Below are 26,404 nucleotides of genomic sequence, written 5' to 3'. Positions count from 1 at the left end.
AAGATTGCTGGGTGAAGACGATTTCTGAACACCAAGAAGGCTGCACAACAATGTGAATTTACCTGGGCGAAGAGTTCTCGGTGTCCATTTCTTTCTGTCCTGCCAGCACAGCATCTTTCTATCTCTCCGATAACAGACCCTTGGACAAAGTTCACAATCAAAGTTGTTCATGTTCCCCGCATTAATGTAACTGACACCTCTCACCCCAAGGGTTTCAGAGAGAGACAGAGAGAGAGAGCAGAAGATCGAATGGACTCTACCCGCCCCCACCCTACACCCCGTCCCACCCCCCAGAACAACGTCCAAGTAGAAATAAAATGGTTTAATTATCCACCAGTGGGGGTAGTCCAGTTCCTGGGGATGAGACAAATATCAGCGCCCCGGGGACAGAATGACAAGCAGATGTTCTGGAAACGCTTTGCTGCTTGCAATTCTTGCAGCAACGTGGTATGTACTTCATACTGAGCAAGTTTCAGCTGGCTCAGAGTCTCCGATGGACATTGCTGTGTTTGCCGCCAGCTCAGAGAGAGAACAATAGGAAGGACGTGGGAGTGAATAACGATCCGCGTGAGAGGGCGAATAACTGTTAATGGAGACTGTTAGCGGCTAACAATACGTAGTGTGTCATAGCAGACGAGGTGATAACAAGGAGTCGTTTGTGTGGTAGGGGTCAAGGACATGGGGGAGTTCAGGCCCTAAAGTTATGGAACTCGATATTGAAGACCGGAGGGCTGTAAGGTCTCCAAGTGGAAAATGAGGTGTTGTTCTTTCATCTGGAGCGAGAACACTGCTGCAAGCCTGAGACAGAGATGTTGGCCAGGGAACAGGGTGATGTGTTAAAGTGGCAGGCAACCGCAAGGCCAGGGCCTTTTTCCTGCGGGCAAAACCGGGATGTTCTGCGAAGCAGTCACCCAGTTTATGCTTCATGCTACATTGGGGAAATGACACTGTGAGCAGCGAATGCAGCGGACTAGGTTGTGGCAAAAGTGCTGCTTCACCTGGCAGGTATGTTTGAGCCCTTGGATATTCAGGAGGGAGCAGGTAAATGGGCAGGTGTTACACATTCGGCGGTTGCAGGGGAAAGTGCCTTGGCACTATGGGAGGTGGGTGTGGGGTGTTGCGAGTGAAGGAAGAGTGGAACCGAGGTGGAACCCCTGGCACAACGGGTGCGTGTTGGGACCATAACCCAGCTGAGAACGCATTCTCTCCTATTCATTCAATGTCGTCTTTAGCAGCTTTCCGGTATAACAGCGCTCTGTTCTGCACCTCGCCTTCTCATCTGCTTCCGAAAACAGCTTGGACATAAATATTTCCCAGTGATATACTGGCCCAATGTGCACAGTCGCGTTGATACACTATTGGAGGTTTGCGTGGTCTTCTCCTGTTCTCTGTATCCTTTGTTGAGGAGGGCAATGCTTGTCACTGGCCACTCGGGTGTCAGAGAAAAGTTTCGAAGCAAAATGGTTGAATTATCTGCCAGTGGAGAGAGCCCGGTTCCTGGGGACGGGGCAAACAGCAGCAGGGAGACTGAATGAGAAGCAGCTGTTCGGGAAACTCTTTGCCGCTTGCAATTCTCAGAGCAATCTCAAATGTATTTTATACTGAGCAAGTCTCAGGTCACGCAAGCGGTGTGGGTCGTCAGTGGCGCTCTGGCCCACTGGCTCGTTGGTCTAGGCGTATGATTCTCGCTTAGGGTCCTTTCCAGTGCCGACTTGCGAGAGGTCCCGGGTTCAAATCCCGGACGAGCCCGCGTTTTTTTAACTTGACAGGAAATAATGTTGTGAAAATGCTCCCACACCTGAAAGGATCCACAACGATTCGGCAGAATTTTAAAGTCACGAGGTAAAGAAGGAAAAGTGACATGAGGAAGAACGTTTTCGTTACAGGGAGTGGTTAGGGTCAGTAAGTCCCTGTCTGACACTGACAAAGAGGAAGATTCAATGGACACAAGAGGGAATTCGGTGGTCACGTTCAGATGTGCAGATTTACGCTGAGAAGGCGAGAGAATGAAACGAATAGAGACACACGTTTACTTAAGTGTAGAACCAGCAGAGCGAAGGTGGGCCGCATGGCCTCCGTCTGCGCTGTGACACATGTTGTGATTCAGTGTGAAATCACAGTTCGACCAACAGAGTGTGGGAATTTAGAAATAAGTTTATATTTACACAGCCTCCATACGTCTGCGAAACAGCATATTACACGACAGCAGTGGAGGTCTTTGACATCAGGCTCGAAGGTGCCTGCCGCGTGCCAGACGAAAACCTGAAGTGTTCTGTGGAAGGTGCGCCGCGTGCGGCAGCAGAGTGGCGCAGCGGGAGCGTGCTGGGCCCATAACCCAGAGGTCGATGGATCGAAACCATCCTCTGCTATTGTTCAATGTCGCCTCGTGCTGCTCTCTTCTACAAGCCGCCTTTGCATCTACTTAATGGCATTTAGTATATCGATGCACTCGCCAAATCCACTCAATTCAAGTGGCATGATTTTAGAGGTCTCAATGGTTTTCTGTCCTTCGTCTGTTTCCTCTGAACTGAATCGCAAACCCAGTTCTCTGCGATGCCAATCAGCTGGTAAAGTTGAAACACATGCCTTGCGGTTTCGTCCATTCCTTGCACTAATTCGCCACCCTGGTCCAGACGAGAATGACAAGCATGTCAGAAACCGCATCACGACTCAGACATAGTCCTCTACTATTAGGACGGATACCACCGATTGTGAATAACCTCAGAGAGAGAGACACGTGACAGACAGTCGCCGTGGACTCGATGGGCTGAACGGCTTCTGTCTGCGCGAGAATGATGCTACGTGTTTATGCCGTCCCACTGCCTGTCTCTGGGACAGAGAGGCTGAGGGAGCAAAACTGCTTCATTTTTAACCGTCCCTTCCGTGTTGGATGCCTGCAGTCCCTCAGCTCAGGGCCGTGGGGATGACTCTCAGTGAGTGAAGGTTTCACTCGGATTCTCTTCATCTGGGACACTTGGGGCTCAGATGTTAACTGCTGCGCGATCGCAGCAAAGAAAGCGATGCCCACTTTGCAATAGACTTTCCGTAAGATTGCTGGGTGAAGACGATTTCTGAACACCAAGAAGGCTGCACAACAATGTGAATTTACCTGGGCGAAGAGTTCTCGGTGTCCATTTCTTTCTGTCCTGCCAGCACAGCATCTTTCTATCTCTCCGATAACAGACCCTTGGACAAAGTTCACAATCAAAGTTGTTCATGTTCCCCGCATTAATGTAACTGACACCTCTCACCCCAAGGGTTTCAGAGAGAGACAGAGAGAGAGAGCAGAAGATCGAATGGACTCTACCCGCCCCCACCCTACACCCCGTCCCACCCCCCAGAACAACGTCCAAGTAGAAATAAAATGGTTTAATTATCCACCAGTGGGGGTAGTCCAGTTCCTGGGGATGAGACAAATATCAGCGCCCCGGGGACAGAATGACAAGCAGATGTTCTGGAAACGCTTTGCTGCTTGCAATTCTTGCAGCAACGTGGTATGTACTTCATACTGAGCAAGTTTCAGCTGGCTCAGAGTCTCCGATGGACATTGCTGTGTTTGCCGCCAGCTCAGAGAGAGAACAATAGGAAGGACGTGGGAGTGAATAACGATCCGCGTGAGAGGGCGAATAACTGTTAATGGAGACTGTTAGCGGCTAACAATACGTAGTGTGTCATAGCAGACGAGGTGATAACAAGGAGTCGTTTGTGTGGTAGGGGTCAAGGACATGGGGGAGTTCAGGCCCTAAAGTGATGGAACTCGATATTGAAGACCGGAGGGCTGTAAGGTCTCCAAGTGGAAAATGAGGTGTTGTTCTTTCATCTGGAGCGAGAACACTGCTGCAAGCCTGAGACAGAGATGTTGGCCAGGGAACAGGGTGATGTGTTAAAGTGGCAGGCAACCGCAAGGCCAGGGCCTTTTTCCTGCGGGCAAAACCGGGATGTTCTGCGAAGCAGTCACCCAGTTTATGCTTCATGCTACATTGGGGAAATGACACTGTGAGCAGCGAATGCAGCGGACTAGGTTGTGGCAAAAGTGCTGCTTCACCTGGCAGGTATGTTTGAGCCCTTGGATATTCAGGAGGGAGCAGGTAAATGGGCAGGTGTTACACATTCGGCGGTTGCAGGGGAAAGTGCCTTGGCACTATGGGAGGTGGGTGTGGGGTGTTGCGAGTGAAGGAAGAGTGGAACCGAGGTGGAACCCCTGGCACAACGGGTGCGTGTTGGGACCATAACCCAGCTGAGAACGCATTCTCTCCTATTCATTCAATGTCGTCTTTAGCAGCTTTCCGGTATAACAGCGCTCTGTTCTGCACCTCGCCTTCTCATCTGCTTCCGAAAACAGCTTGGACATAAATATTTCCCAGTGATATACTGGCCCAATGTGCACAGTCGCGTTGATACACTATTGGAGGTTTGCGTGGTCTTCTCCTGTTCTCTGTATCCTTTGTTGAGGAGGGCAATGCTTGTCACTGGCCACTCGGGTGTCAGAGAAAAGTTTCGAAGCAAAATGGTTGAATTATCTGCCAGTGGAGAGAGCCCGGTTCCTGGGGACGGGGCAAACAGCAGCAGGGAGACTGAATGAGAAGCAGCTGTTCGGGAAACTCTTTGCCGCTTGCAATTCTCAGAGCAATCTCAAATGTATTTTATACTGAGCAAGTCTCAGGTCACGCAAGCGGTGTGGGTCGTCAGTGGCGCTCTGGCCCACTGGCTCGTTGGTCTAGGCGTATGATTCTCGCTTAGGGTCCTTTCCAGTGCCGACTTGCGAGAGGTCCCGGGTTCAAATCCCGGACGAGCCCGCGTTTTTTTAACTTGACAGGAAATAATGTTGTGAAAATGCTCCCACACCTGAAAGGATCCACAACGATTCGGCAGAATTTTAAAGTCACGAGGTAAAGAAGGAAAAGTGACATGAGGAAGAACGTTTTCGTTACAGGGAGTGGTTAGGGTCAGTAAGTCCCTGTCTGACACTGACAAAGAGGAAGATTCAATGGACACAAGAGGGAATTCGGTGGTCACGTTCAGATGTGCAGATTTACGCTGAGAAGGCGAGAGAATGAAACGAATAGAGACACACGTTTACTTAAGTGTAGAACCAGCAGAGCGAAGGTGGGCCGCATGGCCTCCGTCTGCGCTGTGACACATGTTGTGATTCAGTGTGAAATCACAGTTCGACCAACAGAGTGTGGGAATTTAGAAATAAGTTTATATTTACACAGCCTCCATACGTCTGCGAAACAGCATATTACACGACAGCAGTGGAGGTCTTTGACATCAGGCTCGAAGGTGCCTGCCGCGTGCCAGACGAAAACCTGAAGTGTTCTGTGGAAGGTGCGCCGCGTGCGGCAGCAGAGTGGCGCAGCGGGAGCGTGCTGGGCCCATAACCCAGAGGTCGATGGATCGAAACCATCCTCTGCTATTGTTCAATGTCGCCTCGTGCTGCTCTCTTCTACAAGCCGCCTTTGCATCTACTTAATGGCATTTAGTATATCGATGCACTCGCCAAATCCACTCAATTCAAGTGGCATGATTTTAGAGGTCTCAATGGTTTTCTGTCCTTCGTCTGTTTCCTCTGAACTGAATCGCAAACCCAGTTCTCTGCGATGCCAATCAGCTGGTAAAGTTGAAACACATGCCTTGCGGTTTCGTCCATTCCTTGCACTAATTCGCCACCCTGGTCCAGACGAGAATGACAAGCATGTCAGAAACCGCATCACGACTCAGACATAGTCCTCTACTATTAGGACGGATACCACCGATTGTGAATAACCTCAGAGAGAGAGACACGTGACAGACAGTCGCCGTGGACTCGATGGGCTGAACGGCTTCTGTCTGCGCGAGAATGATGCTACGTGTTTATGCCGTCCCACTGCCTGTCTCTGGGACAGAGAGGCTGAGGGAGCAAAACTGCTTCATTTTTAACCGTCCCTTCCGTGTTGGATGCCTGCAGTCCCTCAGCTCAGGGCCGTGGGGATGACTCTCAGTGAGTGAAGGTTTCACTCGGATTCTCTTCATCTGGGACACTTGGGGCTCAGATGTTAACTGCTGCGCGATCGCAGCAAAGAAAGCGATGCCCACTTTGCAATAGACTTTCCGTAAGATTGCTGGGTGAAGACGATTTCTGAACACCAAGAAGGCTGCACAACAATGTGAATTTACCTGGGCGAAGAGTTCTCGGTGTCCATTTCTTTCTGTCCTGCCAGCACAGCATCTTTCTATCTCTCCGATAACAGACCCTTGGACAAAGTTCACAATCAAAGTTGTTCATGTTCCCCGCATTAATGTAACTGACACCTCTCACCCCAAGGGTTTCAGAGAGAGACAGAGAGAGAGAGCAGAAGATCGAATGGACTCTACCCGCCCCCACCCTACACCCCGTCCCACCCCCCAGAACAACGTCCAAGTAGAAATAAAATGGTTTAATTATCCACCAGTGGGGGTAGTCCAGTTCCTGGGGATGAGACAAATATCAGCGCCCCGGGGACAGAATGACAAGCAGATGTTCTGGAAACGCTTTGCTGCTTGCAATTCTTGCAGCAACGTGGTATGTACTTCATACTGAGCAAGTTTCAGCTGGCTCAGAGTCTCCGATGGACATTGCTGTGTTTGCCGCCAGCTCACAGAGAGAACAATAGGAAGGACGTGGGAGTGAATAACGATCCGCGTGAGAGGGCGAATAACTGTTAATGGAGACTGTTAGCGGCTAACAATACGTAGTGTGTCATAGCAGACGAGGTGATAACAAGGAGTCGTTTGTGTGGTAGGGGTCAAGGACATGGGGGAGTTCAGGCCCTAAAGTGATGGAACTCGATATTGAAGACCGGAGGGCTGTAAGGTCTCCAAGTGGAAAATGAGGTGTTGTTCTTTCATCTGGAGCGAGAACACTGCTGCAAGCCTGAGACAGAGATGTTGGCCAGGGAACAGGGTGATGTGTTAAAGTGGCAGGCAACCGCAAGGCCAGGGCCTTTTTCCTGCGGGCAAAACCGGGATGTTCTGCGAAGCAGTCACCCAGTTTATGCTTCATGCTACATTGGGGAAATGACACTGTGAGCAGCGAATGCAGCGGACTAGGTTGTGGCAAAAGTGCTGCTTCACCTGGCAGGTATGTTTGAGCCCTTGGATATTCAGGAGGGAGCAGGTAAATGGGCAGGTGTTACACATTCGGCGGTTGCAGGGGAAAGTGCCTTGGCACTATGGGAGGTGGGTGTGGGGTGTTGCGAGTGAAGGAAGAGTGGAACCGAGGTGGAACCCCTGGCACAACGGGTGCGTGTTGGGACCATAACCCAGCTGAGAACGCATTCTCTCCTATTCATTCAATGTCGTCTTTAGCAGCTTTCCGGTATAACAGCGCTCTGTTCTGCACCTCGCCTTCTCATCTGCTTCCGAAAACAGCTTGGACATAAATATTTCCCAGTGATATACTGGCCCAATGTGCACAGTCGCGTTGATACACTATTGGAGGTTTGCGTGGTCTTCTCCTGTTCTCTGTATCCTTTGTTGAGGAGGGCAATGCTTGTCACTGGCCACTCGGGTGTCAGAGAAAAGTTTCGAAGCAAAATGGTTGAATTATCTGCCAGTGGAGAGAGCCCGGTTCCTGGGGACGGGGCAAACAGCAGCAGGGAGACTGAATGAGAAGCAGCTGTTCGGGAAACTCTTTGCCGCTTGCAATTCTCAGAGCAATCTCAAATGTATTTTATACTGAGCAGGTCTCAGGTCACGCAAGCGGTGTGGGTCGTCAGTGGCGCTCTGGCCCACTGGCTCGTGGGTCTAGGCGTATGATTCTCGCTTAGGGTCCTTTCCAGTGCCGACTTGCGAGAGGTCCCGGGTTCAAATCCCGGACGAGCCCGCGTTTTTTTAACTTGACAGGAAATAATGTTGTGAAAATGCTCCCACACCTGAAAGGATCCACAACGATTCGGCAGAATTTTAAAGTCACGAGGTAAAGAAGGAAAAGTGACATGAGGAAGAACGTTTTCGTTACAGGGAGTGGTTAGGGTCAGTAAGTCCCTGTCTGACACTGACAAAGAGGAAGATTCAATGGACACAAGAGGGAATTCGGTGGTCACGTTCAGATGTGCAGATTTACGCTGAGAAGGCGAGAGAATGAAACGAATAGAGACACACGTTTACTTAAGTGTAGAACCAGCAGAGCGAAGGTGGGCCGCATGGCCTCCGTCTGCGCTGTGACACATGTTGTGATTCAGTGTGAAATCACAGTTCGACCAACAGAGTGTGGGAATTTAGAAATAAGTTTATATTTACACAGCCTCCATACGTCTGCGAAACAGCATATTACACGACAGCAGTGGAGGTCTTTGACATCAGGCTCGAAGGTGCCTGCCGCGTGCCAGACGAAAACCTGAAGTGTTCTGTGGAAGGTGCGCCGCGTGCGGCAGCAGTGTGGCGCAGCGGGAGCGTGCTGGGCCCATAACCCCGAGGTCGATGGATCGAAACCATCCTCTGCTATTGTTCAATGTCGCCTCGTGCTGCTCTCTTCTACAAGCCGCCTTTGCATCTACTTAATGGCATTTAGTATATCGATGCACTCGCCAAATCCACTCAATTCAAGTGGCATGATTTTAGAGGTCTCAATGGTTTTCTGTCCTTCGTCTGTTTCCTCTGAACTGAATCGCAAACCCAGTTCTCTGCGATGCCAATCAGCTGGTAAAGTTGAAACACATGCCTTGCGGTTTCGTCCATTCCTTGCACTAATTCGCCACCCTGGTCCAGACGAGAATGACAAGCATGTCAGAAACCGCATCACGACTCAGACATAGTCCTCTACTATTAGGACGGATACCACCGATTGTGAATAACCTCAGAGAGAGAGACACGTGACAGACAGTCGCCGTGGACTCGATGGGCTGAACGGCTTCTGTCTGCGCGAGAATGATGCTACGTGTTTATGCCGTCCCACTGCCTGTCTCTGGGACAGAGAGGCTGAGGGAGCAAAACTGCTTCATTTTTAACCGTCCCTTCCGTGTTGGATGCCTGCAGTCCCTCAGCTCAGGGCCGTGGGGATGACTCTCAGTGAGTGAAGGTTTCACTCGGATTCTCTTCATCTGGGACACTTGGGGCTCAGATGTTAACTGCTGCGCGATCGCAGCAAAGAAAGCGATGCCCACTTTGCAATAGACTTTCCGTAAGATTGCTGGGTGAAGACGATTTCTGAACACCAAGAAGGCTGCACAACAATGTGAATTTACCTGGGCGAAGAGTTCTCGGTGTCCATTTCTTTCTGTCCTGCCAGCACAGCATCTTTCTATCTCTCCGATAACAGACCCTTGGACAAAGTTCACAATCAAAGTTGTTCATGTTCCCCGCATTAATGTAACTGACACCTCTCACCCCAAGGGTTTCAGAGAGAGACAGAGAGAGAGAGCAGAAGATCGAATGGACTCTACCCGCCCCCACCCTACACCCCGTCCCACCCCCCAGAACAACGTCCAAGTAGAAATAAAATGGTTTAATTATCCACCAGTGGGGGTAGTCCAGTTCCTGGGGATGAGACAAATATCAGCGCCCCGGGGACAGAATGACAAGCAGATGTTCTGGAAACGCTTTGCTGCTTGCAATTCTTGCAGCAACGTGGTATGTACTTCATACTGAGCAAGTTTCAGCTGGCTCAGAGTCTCCGATGGACATTGCTGTGTTTGCCGCCAGCTCACAGAGAGAACAATAGGAAGGACGTGGGAGTGAATAACGATCCGCGTGAGAGGGCGAATAACTGTTAATGGAGACTGTTAGCGGCTAACAATACGTAGTGTGTCATAGCAGACGAGGTGATAACAAGGAGTCGTTTGTGTGGTAGGGGTCAAGGACATGGGGGAGTTCAGGCCCTAAAGTGATGGAACTCGATATTGAAGACCGGAGGGCTGTAAGGTCTCCAAGTGGAAAATGAGGTGTTGTTCTTTCATCTGGAGCGAGAACACTGCTGCAAGCCTGAGACAGAGATGTTGGCCAGGGAACAGGGTGATGTGTTAAAGTGGCAGGCAACCGCAAGGCCAGGGCCTTTTTCCTGCGGGCAAAACCGGGATGTTCTGCGAAGCAGTCACCCAGTTTATGCTTCATGCTACATTGGGGAAATGACACTGTGAGCAGCGAATGCAGCGGACTAGGTTGTGGCAAAAGTGCTGCTTCACCTGGCAGGTATGTTTGAGCCCTTGGATATTCAGGAGGGAGCAGGTAAATGGGCAGGTGTTACACATTCGGCGGTTGCAGGGGAAAGTGCCTTGGCACTATGGGAGGTGGGTGTGGGGTGTTGCGAGTGAAGGAAGAGTGGAACCGAGGTGGAACCCCTGGCACAACGGGTGCGTGTTGGGACCATAACCCAGCTGAGAACGCATTCTCTCCTATTCATTCAATGTCGTCTTTAGCAGCTTTCCGGTATAACAGCGCTCTGTTCTGCACCTCGCCTTCTCATCTGCTTCCGAAAACAGCTTGGACATAAATATTTCCCAGTGATATACTGGCCCAATGTGCACAGTCGCGTTGATACACTATTGGAGGTTTGCGTGGTCTTCTCCTGTTCTCTGTATCCTTTGTTGAGGAGGGCAATGCTTGTCACTGGCCACTCGGGTGTCAGAGAAAAGTTTCGAAGCAAAATGGTTGAATTATCTGCCAGTGGAGAGAGCCCGGTTCCTGGGGACGGGGCAAACAGCAGCAGGGAGACTGAATGAGAAGCAGCTGTTCGGGAAACTCTTTGCCGCTTGCAATTCTCAGAGCAATCTCAAATGTATTTTATACTGAGCAAGTCTCAGGTCACGCAAGCGGTGTGGGTCGTCAGTGGCGCTCTGGCCCACTGGCTCGTTGGTCTAGGCGTATGATTCTCGCTTAGGGTCCTTTCCAGTGCCGACTTGCGAGAGGTCCCGGGTTCAAATCCCGGACGAGCCCGCGTTTTTTTAACTTGACAGGAAATAATGTTGTGAAAATGCTCCCACACCTGAAAGGATCCACAACGATTCGGCAGAATTTTAAAGTCACGAGGTAAAGAAGGAAAAGTGACATGAGGAAGAACGTTTTCGTTACAGGGAGTGGTTAGGGTCAGTAAGTCCCTGTCTGACACTGACAAAGAGGAAGATTCAATGGACACAAGAGGGAATTCGGTGGTCACGTTCAGATGTGCAGATTTACGCTGAGAAGGCGAGAGAATGAAACGAATAGAGACACACGTTTACTTAAGTGTAGAACCAGCAGAGCGAAGGTGGGCCGCATGGCCTCCGTCTGCGCTGTGACACATGTTGTGATTCAGTGTGAAATCACAGTTCGACCAACAGAGTGTGGGAATTTAGAAATAAGTTTATATTTACACAGCCTCCATACGTCTGCGAAACAGCATATTACACGACAGCAGTGGAAGTCTTTGACATCAGGCTCGAAGGTGCCTGCCGCGTGCCAGACGAAAACCTGAAGTGTTCTGTGGAAGGTGCGCCGCGTGCGGCAGCAGAGTGGCGCAGCGGGAGCGTGCTGGGCCCATAACCCAGAGGTCGATGGATCGAAACCATCCTCTGCGATTGTTCACTGTCGCCTCGTGCTGCTTTCTTCTACAAGCCGCCTTTGCATCTACTTAATGGCATTTAGTATATCGATGCACTCGCCAAATCCACTCAATTCAAGTGGCATGATTTTAGAGGTCTCAATGGTTTTCTGTCCTTCGTCTGTTTCCTCTGAACTGAATCGCAAACCCAGTTCTCTGCGATGCCAATCAGCTGGTAAAGTTGAAACACATGCCTTGCGGTTTCGTCCATTCCTTGCACTAATTCGCCACCCTGGTCCAGACGAGAATGACAAGCATGTCAGAAACCGCATCACGACTCAGACATAGTCCTCTACTATTAGGACGGATACCACCGATTGTGAATAACCTCAGAGAGAGAGACACGTGACAGACAGTCGCCGTGGACTCGATGGGCTGAACGGCTTCTGTCTGCGCGAGAATGATGCTACGTGTTTATGCCGTCCCACTGCCTGTCTCTGGGACAGAGAGGCTGAGGGAGCAAAACTGCTTCATTTTTAACCGTCCCTTCCGTGTTGGATGCCTGCAGTCCCTCAGCTCAGGGCCGTGGGGATGACTCTCAGTGAGTGAAGGTTTCACTCGGATTCTCTTCATCTGGGACACTTGGGGCTCAGATGTTAACTGCTGCGCGATCGCAGCAAAGAAAGCGATGCCCACTTTGCAATAGACTTTCCGTAAGATTGCTGGGTGAAGACGATTTCTGAACACCAAGAAGGCTGCACAACAATGTGAATTTACCTGGGCGAAGAGTTCTCGGTGTCCATTTCTTTCTGTCCTGCCAGCACAGCATCTTTCTATCTCTCCGATAACAGACCCTTGGACAAAGTTCACAATCAAAGTTGTTCATGTTCCCCGCATTAATGTAACTGACACCTCTCACCCCAAGGGTTTCAGAGAGAGACAGAGAGAGAGAGCAGAAGATCGAATGGACTCTACCCGCCCCCACCCTACACCCCGTCCCACCCCCCAGAACAACGTCCAAGTAGAAATAAAATGGTTTAATTATCCACCAGTGGGGGTAGTCCAGTTCCTGGGGATGAGACAAATATCAGCGCCCCGGGGACAGAATGACAAGCAGATGTTCTGGAAACGCTTTGCTGCTTGCAATTCTTGCAGCAACGTGGTATGTACTTCATACTGAGCAAGTTTCAGCTGGCTCAGAGTCTCCGATGGACATTGCTGTGTTTGCCGCCAGCTCACAGAGAGAACAATAGGAAGGACGTGGGAGTGAATAACGATCCGCGTGAGAGGGCGAATAACTGTTAATGGAGACTGTTAGCGGCTAACAATACGTAGTGTGTCATAGCAGACGAGGTGATAACAAGGAGTCGTTTGTGTGGTAGGGGTCAAGGACATGGGGGAGTTCAGGCCCTAAAGTGATGGAACTCGATATTGAAGACCGGAGGGCTGTAAGGTCTCCAAGTGGAAAATGAGGTGTTGTTCTTTCATCTGGAGCGAGAACACTGCTGCAAGCCTGAGACAGAGATGTTGGCCAGGGAACAGGGTGATGTGTTAAAGTGGCAGGCAACCGCAAGGCCAGGGCCTTTTTCCTGCGGGCAAAACCGGGATGTTCTGCGAAGCAGTCACCCAGTTTATGCTTCATGCTACATTGGGGAAATGACACTGTGAGCAGCGAATGCAGCGGACTAGGTTGTGGCAAAAGTGCTGCTTCACCTGGCAGGTATGTTTGAGCCCTTGGATATTCAGGAGGGAGCAGGTAAATGGGCAGGTGTTACACATTCGGCGGTTGCAGGGGAAAGTGCCTTGGCACTATGGGAGGTGGGTGTGGGGTGTTGCGAGTGAAGGAAGAGTGGAACCGAGGTGGAACCCCTGGCACAACGGGTGCGTGTTGGGACCATAACCCAGCTGAGAACGCATTCTCTCCTATTCATTCAATGTCGTCTTTAGCAGCTTTCCGGTATAACAGCGCTCTGTTCTGCACCTCGCCTTCTCATCTGCTTCCGAAAACAGCTTGGACATAAATATTTCCCAGTGATATACTGGCCCAATGTGCACAGTCGCGTTGATACACTATTGGAGGTTTGCGTGGTCTTCTCCTGTTCTCTGTATCCTTTGTTGAGGAGGGCAATGCTTGTCACTGGCCACTCGGGTGTCAGAGAAAAGTTTCGAAGCAAAATGGTTGAATTATCTGCCAGTGGAGAGAGCCCGGTTCCTGGGGACGGGGCAAACAGCAGCAGGGAGACTGAATGAGAAGCAGCTGTTCGGGAAACTCTTTGCCGCTTGCAATTCTCAGAGCAATCTCAAATGTATTTTATACTGAGCAAGTCTCAGGTCACGCAAGCGGTGTGGGTCGTCAGTGGCGCTCTGGCCCACTGGCTCGTTGGTCTAGGCGTATGATTCTCGCTTAGGGTCCTTTCCAGTGCCGACTTGCGAGAGGTCCCGGGTTCAAATCCCGGACGAGCCCGCGTTTTTTTAACTTGACAGGAAATAATGTTGTGAAAATGCTCCCACACCTGAAAGGATCCACAACGATTCGGCAGAATTTTAAAGTCACGAGGTAAAGAAGGAAAAGTGACATGAGGAAGAACGTTTTCGTTACAGGGAGTGGTTAGGGTCAGTAAGTCCCTGTCTGACACTGACAAAGAGGAAGATTCAATGGACACAAGAGGGAATTCGGTGGTCACGTTCAGATGTGCAGATTTACGCTGAGAAGGCGAGAGAATGAAACGAATAGAGACACACGTTTACTTAAGTGTAGAACCAGCAGAGCGAAGGTGGGCCGCATGGCCTCCGTCTGCGCTGTGACACATGTTGTGATTCAGTGTGAAATCACAGTTCGACCAACAGAGTGTGGGAATTTAGAAATAAGTTTATATTTACACAGCCTCCATACGTCTGCGAAACAGCATATTACACGACAGCAGTGGAGGTCTTTGACATCAGGCTCGAAGGTGCCTGCCGCGTGCCAGACGAAAACCTGAAGTGTTCTGTGGAAGGTGCGCCGCGTGCGGCAGCAGTGTGGCGCAGCGGGAGCGTGCTGGGCCCATAACCCCGAGGTCGATGGATCGAAACCATCCTCTGCTATTGTTCAATGTCGCCTCGTGCTGCTCTCTTCTACAAGCCGCCTTTGCATCTACTTAATGGCATTTAGTATATCGATGCACTCGCCAAATCCACTCAATTCAAGTGGCATGATTTTAGAGGTCTCAATGGTTTTCTGTCCTTCGTCTGTTTCCTCTGAACTGAATCGCAAACCCAGTTCTCTGCGATGCCAATCAGCTGGTAAAGTTGAAACACATGCCTTGCGGTTTCGTCCATTCCTTGCACTAATTCGCCACCCTGGTCCAGACGAGAATGACAAGCATGTCAGAAACCGCATCACGACTCAGACATAGTCCTCTACTATTAGGACGGATACCACCGATTGTGAATAACCTCAGAGAGAGAGACACGTGACAGACAGTCGCCGTGGACTCGATGGGCTGAACGGCTTCTGTCTGCGCGAGAATGATGCTACGTGTTTATGCCGTCCCACTGCCTGTCTCTGGGACAGAGAGGCTGAGGGAGCAAAACTGCTTCATTTTTAACCGTCCCTTCCGTGTTGGATGCCTGCAGTCCCTCAGCTCAGGGCCGTGGGGATGACTCTCAGTGAGTGAAGGTTTCACTCGGATTCTCTTCATCTGGGACACTTGGGGCTCAGATGTTAACTGCTGCGCGATCGCAGCAAAGAAAGCGATGCCCACTTTGCAATAGACTTTCCGTAAGATTGCTGGGTGAAGACGATTTCTGAACACCAAGAAGGCTGCACAACAATGTGAATTTACCTGGGCGAAGAGTTCTCGGTGTCCATTTCTTTCTGTCCTGCCAGCACAGCATCTTTCTATCTCTCCGATAACAGACCCTTGGACAAAGTTCACAATCAAAGTTGTTCATGTTCCCCGCATTAATGTAACTGACACCTCTCACCCCAAGGGTTTCAGAGAGAGACAGAGAGAGAGAGCAGAAGATCGAATGGACTCTACCCGCCCCCACCCTACACCCCGTCCCACCCCCCAGAACAACGTCCAAGTAGAAATAAAATGGTTTAATTATCCACCAGTGGGGGTAGTCCAGTTCCTGGGGATGAGACAAATATCAGCGCCCCGGGGACAGAATGACAAGCAGATGTTCTGGAAACGCTTTGCTGCTTGCAATTCTTGCAGCAACGTGGTATGTACTTCATACTGAGCAAGTTTCAGCTGGCTCAGAGTCTCCGATGGACATTGCTGTGTTTGCCGCCAGCTCAGAGAGAGAACAATAGGAAGGACGTGGGAGTGAATAACGATCCGCGTGAGAGGGCGAATAACTGTTAATGGAGACTGTTAGCGGCTAACAATACGTAGTGTGTCATAGCAGACGAGGTGATAACAAGGAATCGTTTGTGTGGTAGGGGTCAAGGACATGGGGGAGTTCAGGCCCTAAAGTTATGGAACTCGATATTGAAGACCGGAGGGCTGTAAGGTCTCCAAGTGGAAAATGAGGTGTTGTTCTTTCATCTGGAGCGAGAACACTGCTGCAAGCCTGAGACAGAGATGTTGGCCAGGGAACAGGGTGATGTGTTAAAGTGGCAGGCAACCGCAAGGCCAGGGCCTTTTTCCTGCGGGCAAAACCGGGATGTTCTGCGAAGCAGTCACCCAGTTTATGCTTCATGCTACATTGGGGAAATGACACTGTGAGCAGCGAATGCAGCGGACTAGGTTGTGGCAAAAGTGCTGCTTCACCTGGCAGGTATGTTTGAGCCCTTGGATATTCAGGAGGGAGCAGGTAAATGGGCAGGTGTTACACATTCGGCGGTTGCAGGGGAAAGTGCCTTGGCACTATGGGAGGTGGGTGTGGGGTGTTGCGAGTGAAGGAAGAGTGGAACCGAGGTGGAACCCCTGGCACAACGGGTGCGTGTTGGGACCATAACCCAGCTGAGAACGCATTCTCTCCTATTCATTCAATGTCGTCTTTAGCAGCTTTCCGGTATAACAGCGCTCTGTTCTGCACCTCGCCTTCTCATCTGCTTCCGAAAACAGCTTGGACATAAATATTTCCCAGTGATATACTGGCCCAATGTGCACAGTCGCGTTGATACACTATTGGAGGTTTGCGTGGTCTTCTCCTGTTCTCTGTATCCTTTGTTGAGGAGGGCAATGCTTGTCACTGGCCACTCGGGTGTCAGAGAAAAGTTTCGAAGCAAAATGGTTGAATTATCTGCCAGTGGAGAGAGCCCGGTTCCTGGGGACGGGGCAAACAGCAGCAGGGAGACTGAATGAGAAGCAGCTGTTCGGGAAACTCTTTGCCGCTTGCAATTCTCAGAGCAATCTCAAATGTATTTTATACTGAGCAGGTCTCAGGTCACGCAAGCGGTGTGGGTCGTCAGTGGCGCTCTGGCCCACTGGCTCGTTGGTCTAGGCGTATGATTCTCGCTTAGGGTCCTTTCCAGTGCCGACTTGCGAGAGGTCCCGGGTTCAAATCCCGGACGAGCCCGCGTTTTTTTAACTTGACAGGAAATAATGTTGTGAAAATGCTCCCACACCTGAAAGGATCCACAACGATTCGGCAGAATTTTAAAGTCACGAGGTAAAGAAGGAAAAGTGACATGAGGAAGAACGTTTTCGTTACAGGGAGTGGTTAGGGTCAGTAAGTCCCTGTCTGACACTGACAAAGAGGAAGATTCAATGGACACAAGAGGGAATTCGGTGGTCACGTTCAGATGTGCAGATTTACGCTGAGAAGGCGAGAGAATGAAACGAATAGAGACACACGTTTACTTAAGTGTAGAACCAGCAGAGCGAAGGTGGGCCGCATGGCCTCCGTCTGCGCTGTGACACATGTTGTGATTCAGTGTGAAATCACAGTTCGACCAACAGAGTGTGGGAATTTAGAAATAAGTTTATATTTACACAGCCTCCATACGTCTGCGAAACAGCATATTACACGACAGCAGTGGAGGTCTTTGACATCAGGCTCGAAGGTGCCTGCCGCGTGCCAGACGAAAACCTGAAGTGTTCTGTGGAAGGTGCGCCGCGTGCGGCAGCAGTGTGGCGCAGCGGGAGCGTGCTGGGCCCATAACCCCGAGGTCGATGGATCGAAACCATCCTCTGCTATTGTTCAATGTCGCCTCGTGCTGCTCTCTTCTACAAGCCGCCTTTGCATCTACTTAATGGCATTTAGTATATCGATGCACTCGCCAAATCCACTCAATTCAAGTGGCATGATTTTAGAGGTCTCAATGGTTTTCTGTCCTTCGTCTGTTTCCTCTGAACTGAATCGCAAACCCAGTTCTCTGCGATGCCAATCAGCTGGTAAAGTTGAAACACATGCCTTGCGGTTTCGTCCATTCCTTGCACTAATTCGCCACCCTGGTCCAGACGAGAATGACAAGCATGTCAGAAACCGCATCACGACTCAGACATAGTCCTCTACTATTAGGACGGATACCACCGATTGTGAATAACCTCAGAGAGAGAGACACGTGACAGACAGTCGCCGTGGACTCGATGGGCTGAACGGCTTCTGTCTGCGCGAGAATGATGCTACGTGTTTATGCCGTCCCACTGCCTGTCTCTGGGACAGAGAGGCTGAGGGAGCAAAACTGCTTCATTTTTAACCGTCCCTTCCGTGTTGGATGCCTGCAGTCCCTCAGCTCAGGGCCGTGGGGATGACTCTCAGTGAGTGAAGGTTTCACTCGGATTCTCTTCATCTGGGACACTTGGGGCTCAGATGTTAACTGCTGCGCGATCGCAGCAAAGAAAGCGATGCCCACTTTGCAATAGACTTTCCGTAAGATTGCTGGGTGAAGACGATTTCTGAACACCAAGAAGGCTGCACAACAATGTGAATTTACCTGGGCGAAGAGTTCTCGGTGTCCATTTCTTTCTGTCCTGCCAGCACAGCATCTTTCTATCTCTCCGATAACAGACCCTTGGACAAAGTTCACAATCAAAGTTGTTCATGTTCCCCGCATTAATGTAACTGACACCTCTCACCCCAAGGGTTTCAGAGAGAGACAGAGAGAGAGAGCAGAAGATCGAATGGACTCTACCCGCCCCCACCCTACACCCCGTCCCACCCCCCAGAACAACGTCCAAGTAGAAATAAAATGGTTTAATTATCCACCAGTGGGGGTAGTCCAGTTCCTGGGGATGAGACAAATATCAGCGCCCCGGGGACAGAATGACAAGCAGATGTTCTGGAAACGCTTTGCTGCTTGCAATTCTTGCAGCAACGTGGTATGTACTTCATACTGAGCAAGTTTCAGCTGGCTCAGAGTCTCCGATGGACATTGCTGTGTTTGCCGCCAGCTCACAGAGAGAACAATAGGAAGGACGTGGGAGTGAATAACGATCCGCGTGAGAGGGCGAATAACTGTTAATGGAGACTGTTAGCGGCTAACAATACGTAGTGTGTCATAGCAGACGAGGTGATAACAAGGAGTCGTTTGTGTGGTAGGGGTCAAGGACATGGGGGAGTTCAGGCCCTAAAGTGATGGAACTCGATATTGAAGACCGGAGGGCTGTAAGGTCTCCAAGTGGAAAATGAGGTGTTGTTCTTTCATCTGGAGCGAGAACACTGCTGCAAGCCTGAGACAGAGATGTTGGCCAGGGAACAGGGTGATGTGTTAAAGTGGCAGGCAACCGCAAGGCCAGGGCCTTTTTCCTGCGGGCAAAACCGGGATGTTCTGCGAAGCAGTCACCCAGTTTATGCTTCATGCTACATTGGGGAAATGACACTGTGAGCAGCGAATGCAGCGGACTAGGTTGTGGCAAAAGTGCTGCTTCACCTGGCAGGTATGTTTGAGCCCTTGGATATTCAGGAGGGAGCAGGTAAATGGGCAGGTGTTACACATTCGGCGGTTGCAGGGGAAAGTGCCTTGGCACTATGGGAGGTGGGTGTGGGGTGTTGCGAGTGAAGGAAGAGTGGAACCGAGGTGGAACCCCTGGCACAACGGGTGCGTGTTGGGACCATAACCCAGCTGAGAACGCATTCTCTCCTATTCATTCAATGTCGTCTTTAGCAGCTTTCCGGTATAACAGCGCTCTGTTCTGCACCTCGCCTTCTCATCTGCTTCCGAAAACAGCTTGGACATAAATATTTCCCAGTGATATACTGGCCCAATGTGCACAGTCGCGTTGATACACTATTGGAGGTTTGCGTGGTCTTCTCCTGTTCTCTGTATCCTTTGTTGAGGAGGGCAATGCTTGTCACTGGCCACTCGGGTGTCAGAGAAAAGTTTCGAAGCAAAATGGTTGAATTATCTGCCAGTGGAGAGAGCCCGGTTCCTGGGGACGGGGCAAACAGCAGCAGGGAGACTGAATGAGAAGCAGCTGTTCGGGAAACTCTTTGCCGCTTGCAATTCTCAGAGCAATCTCAAATGTATTTTATACTGAGCAAGTCTCAGGTCACGCAAGCGGTGTGGGTCGTCAGTGGCGCTCTGGCCCACTGGCTCGTTGGTCTAGGCGTATGATTCTCGCTTAGGGTCCTTTCCAGTGCCGACTTGCGAGAGGTCCCGGGTTCAAATCCCGGACGAGCCCGCGTTTTTTTAACTTGACAGGAAATAATGTTGTGAAAATGCTCCCACACCTGAAAGGATCCACAACGATTCGGCAGAATTTTAAAGTCACGAGGTAAAGAAGGAAAAGTGACATGAGGAAGAACGTTTTCGTTACAGGGAGTGGTTAGGGTCAGTAAGTCCCTGTCTGACACTGACAAAGAGGAAGATTCAATGGACACAAGAGGGAATTCGGTGGTCACGTTCAGATGTGCAGATTTACGCTGAGAAGGCGAGAGAATGAAACGAATAGAGACACACGTTTACTTAAGTGTAGAACCAGCAGAGCGAAGGTGGGCCGCATGGCCTCCGTCTGCGCTGTGACACATGTTGTGATTCAGTGTGAAATCACAGTTCGACCAACAGAGTGTGGGAATTTAGAAATAAGTTTATATTTACACAGCCTCCATACGTCTGCGAAACAGCATATTACACGACAGCAGTGGAGGTCTTTGACATCAGGCTCGAAGGTGCCTGCCGCGTGCCAGACGGAAACCTGAAGTGTTCTGTGGAAGGGGCGCCGCGTGTGTCAGCAGAGTGGCGCAGCGGGAGCGTGCTGGGCCCATAACCCAGAGGTCGATGGATCGAAACCATCCTCTGCTATTGTTCACTGTCGTCTCGTGCTGCTCTCTTCTACAAGCCGCCTTTGCATCTACTTAATGGCATTTAGTATATCGATGCACTCGCCAAATCCACTCAATTCAAGTGGCATGATTTTAGAGGTCTCAATGGTTTTCTGTCCTTCGTCTGTTTCCTCTGAACTGAATCGCAAACCCAGTTCTCTGCGATGCCAATCAGCTGGTAAAGTTGAAACACATGCCTTGCGGTTTCGTCCATTCCTTGCACTAATTCGCCACCCTGGTCCAGACGAGAATGACAAGCATGTCAGAAACCGCATCACGACTCAGACATAGTCCTCTACTATTAGGACGGATACCACCGATTGTGAATAACCTCAGAGAGAGAGACACGTGACAGACAGTCGCCGTGGACTCGATGGGCTGAACGGCTTCTGTCTGCGCGAGAATGATGCTACGTGTTTATGCCGTCCCACTGCCTGTCTCTGGGACAGAGAGGCTGAGGGAGCAAAACTGCTTCATTTTTAACCGTCCCTTCCGTGTTGGATGCCTGCAGTCCCTCAGCTCAGGGCCGTGGGGATGACTCTCAGTGAGTGAAGGTTTCACTCGGATTCTCTTCATCTGGGACACTTGGGGCTCAGATGTTAACTGCTGCGCGATCGCAGCAAAGAAAGCGATGCCCACTTTGCAATAGACTTTCCGTAAGATTGCTGGGTGAAGACGATTTCTGAACACCAAGGAGGCTGCACAACAATGTGAATTTACCTGGGCGAAGAGTTCTCGGTGTCCATTTCTTTCTGTCCTGCCAGCACAGCATCTTTCTATCTCTCCGATAACAGACCCTTGGACAAAGTTCACAATCAAAGTTGTTCATGTTCCCCGCATTAATGTAACTGACACCTCTCACCCCAAGGGTTTCAGAGAGAGACAGAGAGAGAGAGCAGAAGATCGAATGGACTCTACCCGCCCCCACCCTACACCCCGTCCCACCCCCCAGAACAACGTGCAAGTAGAAATAAAATGGTTTAATTATCCACCAGTGGGGGTAGTCCAGTTCCTGGGGATGAGACAAATATCAGCGCCCCGGGGACAGAATGACAAGCAGATGTTCTGGAAACGCTTTGCTGCTTGCAATTCTTGCAGCAACGTGGTATGTACTTCATACTGAGCAAGTTTCAGCTGGCTCAGAGTCTCCGATGGACATTGCTGTGTTTGCCGCCAGCTCAGAGAGAGAACAATAGGAAGGACGTGGGAGTGAATAACGATCCGCGTGAGAGGGCGAATAACTGTTAATGGAGACTGTTAGCGGCTAACAATACGTAGTGTGTCATAGCAGACGAGGTGATAACAAGGAATCGTTTGTGTGGTAGGGGTCAAGGACATGGGGGAGTTCAGGCCCTAAAGTTATGGAACTCGATATTGAAGACCGGAGGGCTGTAAGGTCTCCAAGTGGAAAATGAGGTGTTGTTCTTTCATCTGGAGCGAGAACACTGCTGCAAGCCTGAGACAGAGATGTTGGCCAGGGAACAGGGTGATGTGTTAAAGTGGCAGGCAACCGCAAGGCCAGGGCCTTTTTCCTGCGGGCAAAACCGGGATGTTCTGCGAAGCAGTCACCCAGTTTATGCTTCATGCTACATTGGGGAAATGACACTGTGAGCAGCGAATGCAGCGGACTAGGTTGTGGCAAAAGTGCTGCTTCACCTGGCAGGTATGTTTGAGCCCTTGGATATTCAGGAGGGAGCAGGTAAATGGGCAGGTGTTACACATTCGGCGGTTGCAGGGGAAAGTGCCTTGGCACTATGGGAGGTGGGTGTGGGGTGTTGCGAGTGAAGGAAGAGTGGAACCGAGGTGGAACCCCTGGCACAACGGGTGCGTGTTGGGACCATAACCCAGCTGAGAACGCATTCTCTCCTATTCATTCAATGTCGTCTTTAGCAGCTTTCCGGTATAACAGCGCTCTGTTCTGCACCTCGCCTTCTCATCTGCTTCCGAAAACAGCTTGGACATAAATATTTCCCAGTGATATACTGGCCCAATGTGCACAGTCGCGTTGATACACTATTGGAGGTTTGCGTGGTCTTCTCCTGTTCTCTGTATCCTTTGTTGAGGAGGGCAATGCTTGTCACTGGCCACTCGGGTGTCAGAGAAAAGTTTCGAAGCAAAATGGTTGAATTATCTGCCAGTGGAGAGAGCCCGGTTCCTGGGGACGGGGCAAACAGCAGCAGGGAGACTGAATGAGAAGCAGCTGTTCGGGAAACTCTTTGCCGCTTGCAATTCTCAGAGCAATCTCAAATGTATTTTATACTGAGCAGGTCTCAGGTCACGCAAGCGGTGTGGGTCGTCAGTGGCGCTCTGGCCCACTGGCTCGTTGGTCTAGGCGTATGATTCTCGCTTTGGGTCCTTTCCAGTGCCGACTTGCGAGAGGTCCCGGGTTCAAATCCCGGACGAGCCCGCGTTTTTTTAACTTGACAGGAAATAATGTTGTGAAAATGCTCCCACACCTGAAAGGATCCACAACGATTCGGCAGAATTTTAAAGTCACGAGGTAAAGAAGGAAAAGTGACATGAGGAAGAACGTTTTCGTTACAGGGAGTGGTTAGGGTCAGTAAGTCCCTGTCTGACACTGACAAAGAGGAAGATTCAATGGACACAAGAGGGAATTCGGTGGTCACGTTCAGATGTGCAGATTTACGCTGAGAAGGCGAGAGAATGAAACGAATAGAGACACACGTTTACTTAAGTGTAGAACCAGCAGAGCGAAGGTGGGCCGCATGGCCTCCGTCTGCGCTGTGACACATGTTGTGATTCAGTGTGAAATCACAGTTCGACCAACAGAGTGTGGGAATTTAGAAATAAGTTTATATTTACACAGCCTCCATACGTCTGCGAAACAGCATATTACACGACAGCAGTGGAGGTCTTTGACATCAGGCTCGAAGGTGCCTGCCGCGTGCCAGACGAAAACCTGAAGTGTTCTGTGGAAGGTGCGCCGCGTGCGGCAGCAGTGTGGCGCAGCGGGAGCGTGCTGGGCCCATAACCCCGAGGTCGATGGATCGAAACCATCCTCTGCTATTGTTCAATGTCGCCTCGTGCTGCTCTCTTCTACAAGCCGCCTTTGCATCTACTTAATGGCATTTAGTATATCGATGCACTCGCCAAATCCACTCAATTCAAGTGGCATGATTTTAGAGGTCTCAATGGTTTTCTGTCCTTCGTCTGTTTCCTCTGAACTGAATCGCAAACCCAGTTCTCTGCGATGCCAATCAGCTGGTAAAGTTGAAACACATGCCTTGCGGTTTCGTCCATTCCTTGCACTAATTCGCCACCCTGGTCCAGACGAGAATGACAAGCATGTCAGAAACCGCATCACGACTCAGACATAGTCCTCTACTATTAGGACGGATACCACCGATTGTGAATAACCTCAGAGAGAGAGACACGTGACAGACAGTCGCCGTGGACTCGATGGGCTGAACGGCTTCTGTCTGCGCGAGAATGATGCTACGTGTTTATGCCGTCCCACTGCCTGTCTCTGGGACAGAGAGGCTGAGGGAGCAAAACTGCTTCATTTTTAACCGTCCCTTCCGTGTTGGATGCCTGCAGTCCCTCAGCTCAGGGCCGTGGGGATGACTCTCAGTGAGTGAAGGTTTCACTCGGATTCTCTTCATCTGGGACACTTGGGGCTCAGATGTTAACTGCTGCGCGATCGCAGCAAAGAAAGCGATGCCCACTTTGCAATAGACTTTCCGTAAGATTGCTGGGTGAAGACGATTTCTGAACACCAAGAAGGCTGCACAACAATGTGAATTTACCTGGGCGAAGAGTTCTCGGTGTCCATTTCTTTCTGTCCTGCCAGCACAGCATCTTTCTATCTCTCCGATAACAGACCCTTGGACAAAGTTCACAATCAAAGTTGTTCATGTTCCCCGCATTAATGTAACTGACACCTCTCACCCCAAGGGTTTCAGAGAGAGACAGAGAGAGAGAGCAGAAGATCGAATGGACTCTACCCGCCCCCACCCTACACCCCGTCCCACCCCCCAGAACAACGTCCAAGTAGAAATAAAATGGTTTAATTATCCACCAGTGGGGGTAGTCCAGTTCCTGGGGATGAGACAAATATCAGCGCCCCGGGGACAGAATGACAAGCAGATGTTCTGGAAACGCTTTGCTGCTTGCAATTCTTGCAGCAACGTGGTATGTACTTCATACTGAGCAAGTTTCAGCTGGCTCAGAGTCTCCGATGGACATTGCTGTGTTTGCCGCCAGCTCACAGAGAGAACAATAGGAAGGACGTGGGAGTGAATAACGATCCGCGTGAGAGGGCGAATAACTGTTAATGGAGACTGTTAGCGGCTAACAATACGTAGTGTGTCATAGCAGACGAGGTGATAACAAGGAGTCGTTTGTGTGGTAGGGGTCAAGGACATGGGGGAGTTCAGGCCCTAAAGTGATGGAACTCGATATTGAAGACCGGAGGGCTGTAAGGTCTCCAAGTGGAAAATGAGGTGTTGTTCTTTCATCTGGAGCGAGAACACTGCTGCAAGCCTGAGACAGAGATGTTGGCCAGGGAACAGGGTGATGTGTTAAAGTGGCAGGCAACCGCAAGGCCAGGGCCTTTTTCCTGCGGGCAAAACCGGGATGTTCTGCGAAGCAGTCACCCAGTTTATGCTTCATGCTACATTGGGGAAATGACACTGTGAGCAGCGAATGCAGCGGACTAGGTTGTGGCAAAAGTGCTGCTTCACCTGGCAGGTATGTTTGAGCCCTTGGATATTCAGGAGGGAGCAGGTAAATGGGCAGGTGTTACACATTCGGCGGTTGCAGGGGAAAGTGCCTTGGCACTATGGGAGGTGGGTGTGGGGTGTTGCGAGTGAAGGAAGAGTGGAACCGAGGTGGAACCCCTGGCACAACGGGTGCGTGTTGGGACCATAACCCAGCTGAGAACGCATTCTCTCCTATTCATTCAATGTCGTCTTTAGCAGCTTTCCGGTATAACAGCGCTCTGTTCTGCACCTCGCCTTCTCATCTGCTTCCGAAAACAGCTTGGACATAAATATTTCCCAGTGATATACTGGCCCAATGTGCACAGTCGCGTTGATACACTATTGGAGGTTTGCGTGGTCTTCTCCTGTTCTCTGTATCCTTTGTTGAGGAGGGCAATGCTTGTCACTGGCCACTCGGGTGTCAGAGAAAAGTTTCGAAGCAAAATGGTTGAATTATCTGCCAGTGGAGAGAGCCCGGTTCCTGGGGACGGGGCAAACAGCAGCAGGGAGACTGAATGAGAAGCAGCTGTTCGGGAAACTCTTTGCCGCTTGCAATTCTCAGAGCAATCTCAAATGTATTTTATACTGAGCAGGTCTCAGGTCACGCAAGCGGTGTGGGTCGTCAGTGGCGCTCTGGCCCACTGGCTCGTTGGTCTAGGCGTATGATTCTCGCTTAGGGTCCTTTCCAGTGCCGACTTGCGAGAGGTCCCGGGTTCAAATCCCGGACGAGCCCGCGTTTTTTTAACTTGACAGGAAATAATGTTGTGAAAATGCTCCCACACCTGAAAGGATCCACAACGATTCGGCAGAATTTTAAAGTCACGAGGTAAAGAAGGAAAAGTGACATGAGGAAGAACGTTTTCGTTACAGGGAGTGGTTAGGGTCAGTAAGTCCCTGTCTGACACTGACAAAGAGGAAGATTCAATGGACACAAGAGGGAATTCGGTGGTCACGTTCAGATGTGCAGATTTACGCTGAGAAGGCGAGAGAATGAAACGAATAGAGACACACG

At 50.5% G+C, this 26,404-nt stretch overlaps 3 non-coding genes across 3 annotated transcripts; all 3 read left to right on the top strand.

Moving 5' to 3' along the window:
• Window positions 1–2,297: 2,297 nt before the first annotated feature.
• On the top strand, window positions 2,298–2,369 carry trnam-cau (transfer RNA methionine (anticodon CAU)). The gene has a single exon. It is a non-coding gene; the product is annotated as a tRNA-Met (tRNA).
• Window positions 2,370–5,344: 2,975 nt separating this feature from the next.
• On the top strand, window positions 5,345–5,416 carry trnam-cau (transfer RNA methionine (anticodon CAU)). The gene has a single exon. It is a non-coding gene; the product is annotated as a tRNA-Met (tRNA).
• Window positions 5,417–20,579: 15,163 nt separating this feature from the next.
• Window positions 20,580–20,651, top strand: trnam-cau (transfer RNA methionine (anticodon CAU)). Its single transcript has one exon. It is a non-coding gene; the product is annotated as a tRNA-Met (tRNA).
• Window positions 20,652–26,404: the final 5,753 nt, after the last annotated feature.

This window comes from Chiloscyllium plagiosum, unplaced genomic scaffold, assembly GCF_037043375.1.
Source record: "Chiloscyllium plagiosum isolate Xiang-an unplaced genomic scaffold, Cpla_swu_hap1 HiC_scaffold_27, whole genome shotgun sequence".
Classification (NCBI taxonomy): Eukaryota; Metazoa; Chordata; class Chondrichthyes; order Orectolobiformes; family Hemiscylliidae; genus Chiloscyllium; species Chiloscyllium plagiosum.
Note: the sequence above shows the minus strand (reverse complement) of the source record. Positions and strands in the feature narration are given on the sequence as shown.